The following is a 15,200-nucleotide window of genomic DNA, read 5'->3' on the forward strand; positions in this document are numbered from 1 at the left end:
TTCGAGAAATTTACTCTGACAACCAGGGGTATTTCGGGAATTGTGGAAAATTTGAAGGGCATTTTGGGAATTTATGACAAAATATGGGGGGTATTTTGGGAATTTTTAAAATTTGAGGGGTATTTTGGGAATTTCCTCAAGTTAGAGGGGTATTTTGGTAATTTTCCCATGATTTTAAGGCAGCCGACTCCATTGCCCTTCCCCGCACTGTTGCTGTCACCTGCTACCACCCTGCACTCTCATGGCCTTCGCCTGGCTGCGTCGCCTTGCCTCCCCCGTCGTGGGTCGCCAACTGTCTGCATGCAATTTACAGCACCCCTTCGCTTTGCCAGAGGGGTCTTCCACGATTCTAACTATTAAACATTAAAACAGATTGGGTACACCTACGTACTACTAGTGTACTGATAAAGAACTCAGTTTCTTTTTGAGATGCTGGCGGATATTCTCTTTCCACCCCGTCCAGGCTCTCCCCCAATTGGAAAATCCAGGTCAGCCCCCCTCTCTCTCTGCGACCTATCGTGAACAAGCGAGCGAGAGAGACAGAGAATGCTTGCGCGACACAGACATGGGCGTCTCTCTCTCTCTCTCGGACCCTACTCTGTGTCGCATCGATGGACTACCTATGTTGTCTGCCTTCTGAACGAGGCCCGCAACTCTTCCTTCGCATCGTCCAAACCCACAGCGGCATGTTGTGGCGACAATGCCATCCGTGCTCCTCTGCTTCCCCCATTAAGCCCTCACATCTGTTTGGTCCCTCCTCCCCCGCTTACTGCACTGCTCCCTCCTCAAATCCTCTCTTCTCTACCCAGCTACCGCTATGGAACACACACACACACACACAGCTCCGCAAACACGGTAGAGAGAAGCAACACAAGGGGCCCTGATGTGGAGAGAGAGAGAGAGAGAGAGAGAGCCACCGTAGGTCGGTGAGGCCGGCTACACGAGGGATGCTTTGAAAGAAGAATCATTAGTCGGAAGATGCTTTGAACCTTTCTCGGCCAACTTTGCAAGGAGGCGAAGAGCAAGCTTGATGTGCTGTTGAGAGAGAGAGAGAGAGAGAGAGAGAGAGAGAGAGAGAGGCGAAGCAGCCCGCCTGCCAGAAATGAAACGGGAAATGCAGCGAGCATCCGGCCAGGGTGGCTTAATATTCATTTCTGAAGGTACGCGCTGCGCCTGCTGAAGGAAGAAGCTACATTCGTGCACCCGGCGTCTTCTTTGATGCGCATATTGAAGGATGGAAGTTTATAAATGATGCAGTTCATGCGAAAGGAGGCTACTGCATGTTCTGCCAGCTAGGGTCATGCATGCTGGTAGAGTGCAGTCACAATATCCTTCTTTCTTGCCCAACATGCCCCCAGTTGCTCCCTCAGCTGTCAAAATCGAAGTGTTGAAAAAGCAACCTTTTAATTAAACATGCTGAAAACACCATATGGGACTCCTCGTGCCCTTGAGATAGAAGAGCTCCCTGGAGGTGTATTAAAGATGTTCACAGCATCCCAGCGAGCAGAGGAAGCTGTCTTTGATGGGATCGAGTTGCAGCAGGAAATGGTTACTTATTGCAAGAGTTTTTGGCAAGAAGACAAATGATCTGCGGACAGATCTTTATATTGGCGCTTTGTACTGGAAGTGGTATAAAGCTACAGCAAGGTGTTACATTCAGTGATTTGGATGACTCTCTTGCTAATTGGGACCCGAGTTGGAAAAACGGGGTCTGCCTAATTATTATGTGTGCTTGTCCAGCGTGAATTACAATTCCTACTACTGCAAGTTTGCAAAGCTGAACAAGCCAAATTGAGAGAGAGAGAGAGAGAGAGAGAGAGAGAGATCACCTGAGCTGCCTCCACTTCGATCTGATCACATATAGCATTCTGCCTAATTATTAGCCAGTGCGCGAAGGGACCTGACAACACGAACACCATGATCGTTCTCTAACTGCATGCGTCGTACCATAAACTTGAGATTACAAAAATTGCAACAGGCTAAAACTAAGCACAATATTATTACTCTTCAAGAGATCAAACACAAGGAGCTTTTGACATGTCACCACAAAGAAATTAACTTTGTGTTCCATGTACTTCCTAAATTGAAAAAGCAAGTGAGGAGATTTTTGCTTTATTGAACTAGCAAAGTCATAGTTTCCTATATAGGAAGTCTATAATTGCTAACTGGAACTAGGAACTCCCAAGTACCTCTATGTTTACTACATAGTAATTATGTGGAGTTGCTAGAACGAAGTAGTAACTCCTTGGTCCAATGCAATTACTATATAGCAACTATGTGGAGTTGCTAGTTGGAAGTAGCAAATCTTAAGTTCAACATAATTACTATATAGTAACTACGTTGACTTGCTATTTAGAAGTAGCAAATCATAGGTCCAATGCAATTACAATATAGTAAATTTTTAGTTGCTAGTTTGAAGTAGTTATAAGTGTTAGGTCCAACATACTTACTATATAGCAAACATGATTTTCTTCATCACAATAAAGTGGATATTTGGTACTAAGCATTAACAATATTGTGTATTTTTTGGACACAAAGACCTTTAATCTCGCTATTTTATTATATGACTTTTGATATGCATGTACTATGGTTTATTTTAAGTTGTCTTTTTTAATTTCAGAAGTCATATTTACAAACAATCATTAAACCGCATTGTAACTCTCATACCTTGGCAAATGATCTTGACAGAATCAATACCCAAGTTTGGGCATTTGTCTACCACATTTTCTTGTATTTTAGAAAAGTTTTGTTTTGAGAAGATCGTTTATGTGGTGATACTTTCCCCTCAAAGGTAAATGCACTCCACTTATACATTCGATTCTCACTTGGGAAGAAGTTCCATAGGAATTTGTGCAAGTTCTATTCACAAGAAAATTCTTCATAGTATTGTGGTTACTTTTAAAGGAGAGAGTGTGCCATCTATTAATCGTTTAAGATCTAGTTATCAAACTCCTTATAAGCAAAACTTAGAGGTGCTACAAGTACTACACATGTTCAAGCTACACGCCTCAAAACTCATTGCATATATATCTACTTCAACAAAATACATATTCCCTACTACAAGAGGTAAGCCTGTTCATGACTTTAAATATAAAATGTGCATATTAAGGCCTATAAATTTTGTCTTTTACCTAATGCTTACATTGTGTTAATTTTGACATATTATATGCCACACACAAAAAAACATTGAAGAAAAGATGAGGGGAGTATTCGAGTGGCACTTTGCACTCCATGATGAGATCTAAAAGGAAATACTCTATCATACATAGGATCGTTGCCTAGAAGGGTCGAGATGGATATGGAGAGAGATATAGATAGAGATAGGCCATATGTACCCTTTATAATTTGTATTGCTTGGGTTTACATCTCTTCACCTATTTCTATGCCAACTAAATGTTTGTGCCCTTGCTCATGTTATGGTAGATTGATGTAAAGAGACTAAACATCTTTTGTTGAAGAGGATGGTGGGTTACATAATAGAGGGAGGCAATAGATGTTGTGATGGTGATTATATATAGGTTAGGCAAGGGAGAGGCAAGAAACAAAGGCATTCCATTTGGAATTCTAAGTTGGTTAAAGAAAAGAGATAATATGGGCATCTATGTTATGATATAAAACCATAAGGAATTCCTAAGAGGTCTTGGCACATGATGGAAAATGTTACCTAGAACAAATTTACTTCTTTCTTTTTCTCCTCTTGTTGTAGCCTAGAACAATCACAGTATGGGTAAAGGCTCTTTGAGCTCACACAGAGTAGAGAGATACAGGATAGCATCTTCACATAATAGTGCTAAATTGAGGGCCCACATTTTTGAATTTGAATTCTCCTCATATTCTCCTTTGTGTGTGTGTGTGTGTGTGTGTGTGTGTGTGTGTGTTTGTTTGTTGAGGTGCAAATGCACAAACCTAATGGTGTAGGATTAGGTTGCACTAGGTTTGCAAGCATACACACATAGCATATAGGTGAGGCATGTGCATGCAGAGGGAGAGATATTGTGTTTGAAATGCTTGTCTTAAGAATGTGTTAACATTTTGGTCAACAACTGTCTGTTGGCTACAATTGACTTGCAACCGGCTCGGGCTAGTTTGCCATGCAAACAAGCTAGTCCAAATTTAAATAAAACCAAGGTGACCTCAACTCTAGCAACAAGATATATGAGAAATTTAACTAGGATAATGAGCTGGACAAGATTGAACAAGATGTGCTAGATGATGGATTTGTATGGTTGCCATACACATCAAAAGATAGTGCTTTTACATAAGAGAAGAGAAAAGGCACAACCATCAAGATTTGTGATGTGGTCGTGCATGCAGATGCCATTCACAGAGGTGGTGGATACTCTATTTTCATAGCAAGAGATGTTTTGTATGCAACCTAGCTTCCTACAATGCCCAAAACTATAGCAACTAGTCTACTTTATTCTTCACATACTAGAGTAAGCCCTTGGTGGCATCTGTAATCTATTAAATCATGGCAAAAGGAATATGCAGGACCAAAGCCTATGTTTTGATTGGAGAAATCAATACAAGAGAACAAATATATGATCTAACAATGTGTGGCACTCCTATAAAAAGATCTAAGCTTAGTATTAGTTTAATTACTCTTTCTTTCAGACTTATAGACACTATATGTAGAAGAGATACATGAACATACAATCACATATGTCATAAAATATAATATCTAACCAACCCAAATGATTTTCTCATATTAAACTGATAATTTAATGTGGGAGAATAAACAGGGACAAGGGTTAGAATACAGACATGCGCTTTCAGATCTATCTCAACACGGGGCCGATGGTAAAGGGGTCCAAATGAAAGATGGTATGTCAAAGAGGAAGGCTACAAAATGTGCTCACTACAAACAACATTTTCAACTTCCATAAATTACTTGCTATGTAATAGAAATGGCCTATGAACTTTGAAAGTAGCGGAATGAGGAAATTAGGTGAAGCACTTTTGAGAGATTACTTTATGAGCATAGCGGGTGAATTTAATCGGTTGTAGCAACATAAACATTGTACTTAGTTAACTTGGCATGAACAATACTTTTGCAAGAGAGAGAGTTTAGAGAACATGACAATAGTTGAGGACCGGATTCATATGGATCCGGTCCCCCCTCCAATAGGCATTTGTATTATAGTTTCTCCCACCAAGAGAGACTTGGTACAATACAATCTTTGTGTTCCTTGTGACCTAGGTGATGCAATGAAGATGGAAAGCTTCATGCATCACAAGCATAACATAAACTTTGTAGAAAGCATTAACTATCCCAAGCCTCAGTCCCAAGGCCTCAAACACCTTCGAAGGTGGAGAGAGCTCGTGGGGAATGAGGGTAGGGAAGAGGAAGAAGAAACATTCCATAGGAGAAAGAAATAGTTCCTCACTTATCACTACTCTTCTTGCTAGCATACATAATAGCATAGCAATGAAGATGGAGAAGATGGCAAAGCTTAAGCATTGAAGCATGGCTCTTGGTTGGATTTGCATTCCGTAGCCAAGAGTGTTGGTGTAGTAGGCTCTCACTTCTCACAAGCTTGGAGAAGGAGGTGGAGTTCCTCAACTTTCACCAAGTGAGAATGGATCCACACAATGAGTGTGTGTGTGTGGTGTATATCCCCCTAGCACCCCCCCTTCTTGCTTTGGGTGAGTGGTAGATTTTTCCACATGCTTCAAGCTTATTGGACCCCTCTCCCCCTAGCCAGTCACATGCAGCATGTAGTCAAGTACATGGGTAGTCTTTTGACAAGTGTCCTCCTTACCTCTTAGACAGAGAGAGAGCTTGAAAATATCTAGACATTTGTTGGATGGAAGTAGAAGCTCATTGGATCCCTGTTTAGCCCAACCAATAGCATTCAAGCACACCATGTGGTTAAGATTAGTGAGAGTCTGACATGTGTCCCATGTGTCCTTTTAGAAAAGAGGTGCCCTTTGGGTGAGTGGAAGGTTAGGTCAAAGATTCCCCTAACTTTGGGACTTTCATGCATAGGAAGCTACTCAAGCAACTTCCTCATTAAGTTTGTAACTTCCTCATTAATTTTGTAGGGTCCCTATATTTATAAGGCCAAGGGCCTATATAGGGCATGGCTGGGTGGTGATGAGCATGTTCAGTTCCCCTGTCCTTTCAAGTTGCTATAACTTGATACATCCCCCTAGCCTCTTGAAGCAATGACTTGAATAATCATATGATTAATTGATTTGCATATGTCAACGTTTTGCAAATCTACCATCAGCAAAAAAATCTTGCTACAGTAGTGTTCACAGAAAATCCACCTTCAGTGTAATTTTGAAGGATAAAAATTGAAACTTCACGGCTAGTTTGGAAGGTCACCTTGATAAAAACCGGCTAAAATTTGAAGATTTTAGTGTAAAAATAGATAAAATCCCTAAAATTTTGGAGGGTCCTTGTGCTCACCATGAACTTCTACCCTTGTCCTTCACCTTTGTCTTCTGGGACCTACATCCTCCATAATTTAGTGAGATGGCTAATGTAGCTCCCATCTACATGGTCATCTCTTTAGAGCGCAAGCGTAGGCTCTCCTAGCTCCAACTCCTCTCTTCTTCTCTACACTATCAACAACATAAATAGCTCATTTTCTTCTTATTGTTATACTCAAGGATTCCCACCTTAAGGACTTAGTTTGTGATGCTGATGAGAAAGAGCTTTGTGCTAAATGCCCTACAGTAGATAACACTTTTATTGAAAATAACGTTCTTCCAAAAACTTGTCAAACCTACGTATGAGAATCAGTAGAGGTAAATTGACTAAATTTGAAGGTTTTTACACTATAATACACATTTTTTTCCCTAAAATTTGTAGGTTTTTCACCGTCAAATTTAAAGACACTGTTTGTATATGTAAAACAGTGTGGTAAAAAGTGTGAGTGTGGGGTGGAAAGTGGGGACTGGCTAAGGTTGCCAGTCAAGGATGGGTGGTCTCAATTAGTCAAGAAAATCTCCACTCCCTCTTATTAAGAGAAGTGAAATTAGAGACTCATTGTGCCAAGAGTCGAGATGACTCAAATCTCCGTGACATAAAATTACTATTTAGTTTAGACTAAGTCTCATATGATATTTATGGTTTATGGATGGTGGCCGTGCCTCTTAAACGTGGGGAAAAAGGCGTTGTTTATGGATTCTAAATATGTCAATGGGATTTCATCTTTACGTTAGGAAATAACTTTCATTGGAATCTTATATCTAGGGGTAAATTTTAATTGTAGAAAAACCTCGAACAAGGTGGTTTTTTCACCTTGGTTTTTTTGAGCCCAAGAACTTAGACAATGGCCGGACACAAGAAGTGCAAAACCTGCGGACTTAGAAGATTTGGAGCAACTGTGGAGAAAATCCCTACGCTATGTATCTCTCGACCGTGCAGGGCTGGAGGAGCTATGTTTAAGCCCACTTCTGCACAGATCTACGCTGCAAAACATTGCAAGAGGTGAGCTACTGCCCAACCTACGCATCCTCACTATAACCACAAGCGAGTACGAGAGACGCTCCAGAGAGGCTGGATCAGCTGTTGCAGCTATTGCGAGCTCAGCCACCAGCCGTCGTGATTAGGCTCTACAACGAATGCCTCTGGTCATGGGCTCAGCACCATGAAGATCTCTTTCAACAGCTCCCGGGAATGCAGCCCATGAAGCATGATATGGGGGAGGTGCAAGAAGCTCCGACGAAACAGCTGCACAATTTTGTAGAAGCTGTATGGGCTGCCTTAAATGGCAAACAGGTATGTGGGAAATGTGTTAAGATAGGGCTTTGCAGGCAAGGAGGACCAATGAAAAACATACCCAGTCGATCTTGCCTAGTCAGGGCTGTGAATCCTCTTGCTCACATGCATCATCTTCATCGTCAGCGGCAGGATCAGAGAAGAAGGGTAGTTTCTTCCTCGTAGAGTAGAAAGAGCCCATCGTGAACTCTCTCTGCTTTCAGTAAACACAATTAATTCTTGCCAGTTTTGTCATTGAACTCATGAGATTTAGGCTTTCCACACGATATTGTTAATGGGTTGCACACACTGCGAAAGCGAACCATCCACCCTATGGCTTGGACTTTCCTACCTACACTTCCATAGGCCACTTTGTGAATGGCTACATGATCCTAGATTACCTTGGTGGGTCTGGTGTGATTGTGGCAACATTGCCCCCAAGTGGAATGTGATGGTGGATTATGCATGTGTAGCATAGACATGTAATATCTATCAATTTTGAATGCAGAGATTTGTGTGGGTATATGCCGCCCGCACATTTTTAAGGCGTGTGACGTCTCTTTGTCTTGTTTTGCTTATGCGTAGTTGTGTATGATACTGGAACTTGCTCTTATATCTGGGTTTGATGTGTGCATGTGCCATGGTGAAAATAACAGGGAGATGCAGAGTGTATGGCCTAGTGCTAATCCGGATTTTGGGATGCGCACAAGAAATACGACCAAGCATTTGCATTTGCTATTATCTAGTAAGGATGGGCCAGATGCAACATCCAATCTAGTGGAGATGGGACAGGATGCTGGTATGTTAGTAGCACTGGTTTTATGAACTACTATAAAACTACATGCGCGATACTGCCTGCGCCTGTTGTCATTTGATTCTTTATAACATTGTTATTTATATTAATGATAATTTGTCAGGATAGGATGTGAGAGACTTGGAGTTGGCTCTTCTGGAGCTTTCATATCAGCATGCTCGCCATTATGGAAATTGCCCAGGAGGCCGAGAATGCGAGTTTGCAAGGGTAACCCCTTGTGGTTTGGTTGTAGAGTAGCAGGTGGAATTTGCAGCTTACATTGTGGGTTGATTTATGCGATGGGGAGATTTCTTGTGGATCTGCACTATTGCATGTGGGAGTCGTCTTGTATTGAATTCTAGTGTATGACCACTATTTTATAAGGCCAAAGGCTTTATAAGTTGATTGTGAGCCGGGCACAATACATCCGGCCATAGTTTTGTGTGGGTGTGTAGTGGTTCATGTTACTTGTGAGTCATGTCTCTTGTTGTGGGTTGTTCCAAGTGCCATGGGTTGATTGGTTGATTGATTATTTGAAAGTGTGTAGTGGTTCATGTTACTTGTGAGTCATGTCTCTTGTTGTGGGTTGTTCCAAGTGCCATGGGTTGATTGGTTGATTGGTTGATTGATTATTTGAAAGTGTGGATTTCACAGGTTGTAGGATGAGGACTTTCACTAGAAGGTAGGGCTGTTGAGGTAATTTTAGGAGACACATTGAGTAGGGTTAGGAGGATTACCACGTTTATATACCTGTTTCTATTACCGCGTCTGTTGTCACATCTATTATCGCGCTTATTACCGCTACACGTCGCCAATTCAAAAATAAAGGTGCTCATTTGGGCCACCCAATTTTGGGTGGTTGTTGAGCCAGCAGAGGATCACACCCACATTTTTGCTCACACTCATCATTTTGTAACCATTGATTGTAATAAATGTCTTTCCGACATTAATTTTGATTTGAGCCATTCATTAAGTAACGGGAACCAATTGAGTTTCCAGCTTGTAATCCCGAAGTAATTTCACTTGCTGATGTAATTAGTTAGAGATGTTCTCACCTCCAAGGCTGAGGTATATAAGCCAAAGTTTTTGTAACCTAAGAACGGGGATTATTAATCAAAGTGAGTTTTTGAGCGCCGTGACTGTGTCTGAGAGAGAGAGAGAGAGAGAGAGAGAGAGAGAGAGAGAGAGAGAGAGAGAGAGAGAGAGAGAGAGAGAGAGAGAGAGAGTCTTATCTACTTGCTACGCGAGCTACGGAGCCGCCATTGGAGAAGCGACACCGCCATTGTGTTAGCAACGGCGAGAGCTACGCACAGATACCAAGAGTGCGCGCTATCGGCTTCTATGTGTGGTAAGTTCCTACGAGCTTTGGTGTGAGTTTTCTTCCAACTCGTGTGTCGGAATTGAGCGTGCAGCGTATCTATAGAACCATAACGAGTAGAGCTACACATTAGTACCATCGGGGTCAAGTTTCGATCACCTGTATTTTTTGGCCTGTCTTCATATGCGTTTACCGCACGGAGTGGTTATAGGTTGATTTTGCAGTTCAAGTCTTTAGGGTGTTATTCTTACCTAGTGTATAAACTTCCCCTTGAGTTTGAGATCGATTCAATGATTCTAGATCCTGTTTCGTATAGCATTCGTTCGTAGTACGGATTTCAGTCACTTGCGTATTTTTGAACTTAGATTTGATTTCCTTAGTAGTGATTGTCATTAGAAGGTCGAGTAGGTGATTTGACACCCACCTAGTTGTTTCCATGCGCCTGCGGGTCAAGCTCCGTCCTCGTCTGACAAATTTTGTTGTTGGTTGAGTTCTCGCTATTTAGCTTCCGCTAGCGGCGTAACCGCCTTAACATTTGGCGCCGCTGCCGGGGACGAGAGCCCTAAGTAGGTGACCTTAGACTAATCCTACGAGGTGAGTCGTGTAAACTACTTTGTATACTTTAGTTAGAAAAGATCTAGGAGTGGTGGACTCCGAAGATCTCGAGAGATACTAGGAAGTGGGGTATTCCTGGGTCTTCCGTGTTGACAGTATTTTTAGTTTAGCTTAGATTTGTTTGTTGTTTTGTTGGTGTTGAGTAGTTGTTGATAGAAGAAGAATTTGCTAGTCCGTGAGTGGCAGTGGATCTCTTTAAAATCACAATTACCAAACCCATTTTATGATTAGGAATAGCTTAGGTAGGACTTCATTTGATCTTGATCTAGAGCTAGTAATCATTGGAGTATTTGCTTGATATGGTTGATTGCATGTTAGATCACTAAACCATTGAGTTAGTAGTGAAACTTGCAATAAAGAAAAGTCAGAGAAATTTTCTGTGTATCTGGGAGTTGCTGAGCACTTGAGAAAGCTTTAGGAAGGATTCTGTGCCAAAAGCAGGAAATCTGCAACTTTAGACATCATACGCGTATGATGTCTAAATGACCAAACAGAGACCAAAACAGAAATTTTGACTTTACCAGAGTGTTCAAAAGGGGGGTTATATCCTAATTTCAACTTAAAACAAGAGCATTAACACTCAAAGAAACCCAAAAAGACAAGTCGGAGTCCAAGAAACGCAAAGAGTAGGAAATTTTGGATTCAGATCTTGTTTTTACATTCAAACCTGACAAAAACACTTGAAACTCAATTATAAACATTGGAGAAGGCTTAAAACCAAGAATAGTCAAAATCTGGGAAAAAAGACATCATATGCGTATAATGTTTTTTAGCACATCCACTGCTTATTTTTGATATCTGACCTGACAAGATTGTTACAAACACTGTAGAAAGCATAAATATCAAGTCTTGACCCAAATTGATGAAAAAGACATCATACGCGTATGATGTCTTTGACCTAATTTTGGACATATTTTGATACTTTGCCAACACAGATCCATTGTAATAGCTGTCTAGAGGTTATATTTCAAGTTTCATCCCATTTGGATCACAATTGACCCAAAACAAGTCAAAAGCGGAAAATTGCCAAGAAAAGCCTAAATCAGCCATAACTTGCTTAAACAGAGTTCAAGCTGAATTTTGTGAGTGGACAGAGCATAAGGGGGCTACTGAGAGTGAGCATAACCAAAATAGTCCAAATCTGTGAAAAAAGACATCATACGCGTATAATGTCTTTTTCAGCATAACTGCAACAAAATTCTCACTTGATGAAACAGAAGTTGTCCAACTGAAAAGATTAAACAATTGACCAAGTATCAATCAGTTTGGATCAATTTTGACCACCAAAAACTTGGGAAAACAAATTGCCGAGACGGAAAAGTTAAAGTCCTTTAGAGGAATTGATGAATTTGAGATCGGGCAGGAATCTCCAGAATAACCAACCAAAACAAGGGGAACAAGCAAGTGTCATATCAACCGAGGGAAGTGTAAACCAAAGTTGGGTGCAACCATTAGAGCCGATCTTTGAAGGAAGTGTTTCTGATACTTCTTCGGAGAGATCTTACGAGATTTTCACCGAACACTTGGAACACTTGAACCTGAACAACAGAGAAAATATGGCAGCAGGATCATCAAACCCTTCCGCCACAATGAAGCTATTGTTCATAAAATACCAGTACGACAATGAGCAAGGCGCCAAGATCTACAAAGATGGAATGGACCGCTATTGTGTAAAGATAGAAGATAGACCTAGTGAGTTCAAGGACTTAGTGCCTGTGAGCTATAGCGGAGATAGATATCTAGATGACGAGGGTACCATGTACTTGGTAGTCCTAAACCCTAACATTGTGGACAAGTGGGGATTGATGGGCACCAAAGCCAAAGTAGATGAAGAACTTGAGGAGAAAGCACCAATAATGAACTTCCCTGATGTGAGGTTAAGAAGAGAGAATGAAACTACAAGGATCAACACTGATAACATCTATGTGGGGCTATACAAATATAATAATGGGGAGCAAGATCTGTATTATAGATGTGAAGAACCCTACACGGAGAGTTGACAGACCAAAAAAGACTTTATGTCTTTACCTACACAGAGGGATCGGAAGTGAAAATTGCCGCTTACGACAAGTATGGGAGGCAATACTCAACAATGGGCGAGAAGAATTAGAAGGATATACATACTTTGGGGGACCACTACATCAGTATTATGTTACTTCTAGCTCACAAAGACCAGCACCAACAAATGGAGTGCAAAACCCAATGACAACATGAGGACAAAGAACTCAGGTTGCTGACTCTTTCAGTCAACCTCAATACTCGAATCCCGGATCAATGGGATCATTACATTCCAGAGAGTCAATGGATACGAATCGAGGTAGTGCAGTTCCAATCCCCACATATACCACTCCAGGTCCAAGGTTCGAAGCGGAACCATCACATTTACCTCTTAGTAGTAGATTCAGGGCAGGGGAACCGACAAGGGTAACCCATGAAGTCCATGATGCTAGAGAAAGCTTTAGCCGGGACACAGGAGCAATGAGAGTGGTAGCAGACCATAGACATATGAGACCATCTCAAGTAGCCAAGTGTATGCCAAAGAAGTATGGTGGTTCAGGAGATCCGTATGCACATGTGTCACTCTTTAAGCAAGTATTAACGGCTGAGCAGATAACAGATTTCCATACACAATACGAGGGATTTGGTCTTACTCTAGAAAGTACGGCATTGACATGGTTTCAACTACTGAACAGAGGGGGATTCCATGACATTGACCATCTGCTAAGAGAGTTTGCTGAGGAACTCTCCAAACGAGGGATTAAGCACAATACGGTCTCACAAATATATGCTTTTAAACAGAGAGAACACGAAAAAGTGAAGGAAGCTTCACTTCGCTTCAAACAATACATTGAGAGATGTCCAGTACGTGAACGACCACAAGATGACAGACTATCTGTTCTCTTTATTGAAGGATTGAGCAACAACACTCTCAAGAAGTACTTGCACTTGAAAGCTTGTACAAGTTTCGAGCAAGTAACGAGAGAAGCATTGTACTTAGTGGATAACTGTACGGTTTATGGAGAGGTGTCAGCGGATACAGATTTTGCATCCAGTAGCTCTGCCTCCGTAGCGAGCGAGACTACCACTAAAAAGAATGTTCAAACAACAACCATGCCAAATGTAGAGCAAATGATAGAAGATGCTCTAAAAAGGATGGAACCATACCAAAAACCATTGCCAAAACCACTGAAATGGTGTGCTATTGAACAAAAATGGACAAACCATCCAACAGAGGAGTGCTATTACAACAAAGGGTATGTAAGGGAGCGTCAGTATGCACCTCCTGCTCAATTAGCACCACCTCAGGTACATCCAGTACCTCGATACCCAACGGGAAATGTACCAGGACCTATGGGGATAGAAAGACCGCAACCGGTATTGGGACAACAACCACCTTTACCAGGAGCAAGACCAGTGGGCATTAGATATGCACCAACCTTAGAGAATCAGGAAGAACAAGACTTAGTGCCTGTTCAAGCCTATTATGAAGAATCTGGTGCACACATGTCTCCAACTGTGTATTACCCACCAGAAGAACCCAAACAACCAGAACCATGGGGCATGATTGGGAATGTTGGAACACGAACAGTTACAAGTGCTTCTGATGAAGAGAGATACAATTTGGACGCAAGAACATTGATGTTCATAGCTCATGGAGGGTTAACAGGACAAAGACCATCCTATCCACAAAGGAAGAATCAAGTGGGACCAAGACCAGCACTAGGACCCTGTTACAAGTGTGGAGGTGACCATCTGATGAATGTTTGTCCACATACGGAAATCATTAGAATTAACGCTTATTGCACTGAGTGTAGGGTTACTCACTTCATTGTGGATTGTTCAAAGAATTCAAACAAAGTGCAAAAGACGACATTGAATATGCTAGAAACTATTCCTACCAGCAGTGGGTCTGAAAATGAAACTCTGATACCAACGCAAGTTGTTACTAGAGCTCAAGCTAAGAAAACCACTAGAGAACCTGAGAATGGAAAGTTAGCGACTGAAGTGGTTAGTCAAGGACCGCGGAGTCAGAGAAACACATGGAAAGCTAGAAAAGCACGCATGAAGTTGAGAAAAGAACGTGAAGACGCTATTCTAGCTCAGGAACTAAAGAAAACTAAAGATAGATTAGAAAAACTTGAGAGTCAAAACGGGAAACGAGAGATGAGCCCGGAAATAACGAAACAAAAGAGTATCAAAGAGACAACGAGCTTAAGCTCAGGGGGATCAGTGCTAGTCGACAAAGTACACGAACCATTGGACGCACTGATGAGAGCTTACGAAGTTAGGTTAAAGAACAACCAAACACAAGAACAGAGGTGGATGACATACCCAAACGCGGAATTGGAAAAGCAGAGACTTGAAATGTGCCAGAGAATGATCGAGACTGCACAAGCCTTATTAGAACCACCAAGAGAAACAATGAATTGTGGAACGGAAAACCCAATTCAGCAAGAGACTATCATTTCACGGGTAGCTGAAAAGACTCCCAGTGCACAAAAGCCTGAAAATACACACAAGGATGACCGCATAGTATTGAACACAACCGATCAGGAGATAGAGAGTTTTCATCCAGTCATACAGAGGTCTTACGGAAGAGAGGAGGATTACAATGAATTTTGGAAACAAGTGAGAGAGGCAAACTTTGCAAACGAGCTAAGTTGCCAAGCTAATCAGACAAATTGGGAAAAGGACATCAGGAATCCTCCCATAGTGGAATTTGAGGCAGGATCTCAAGTGGACTTGGATCTGCAATCTTACTG

At 41.6% G+C, this 15,200-nt stretch overlaps 1 pseudogene; it reads left to right on the forward strand.

Annotated features, from left to right (window-relative positions):
* Window positions 1-574: 574 nt before the first annotated feature.
* On the forward strand, window positions 575-1,795 carry LOC147433958 (flavin oxidoreductase hxnT-like; annotated as a pseudogene).
* The last annotated feature ends 13,405 nt before the right edge of the window (window positions 1,796-15,200 follow it).

This window comes from Adiantum capillus-veneris, chromosome 19 (assembly GCF_014529385.1).
Source record: "Adiantum capillus-veneris isolate H3 chromosome 19, ASM1452938v2, whole genome shotgun sequence".
In the NCBI taxonomy this organism is placed as follows: Eukaryota; Viridiplantae; Streptophyta; class Polypodiopsida; order Polypodiales; family Pteridaceae; genus Adiantum; species Adiantum capillus-veneris.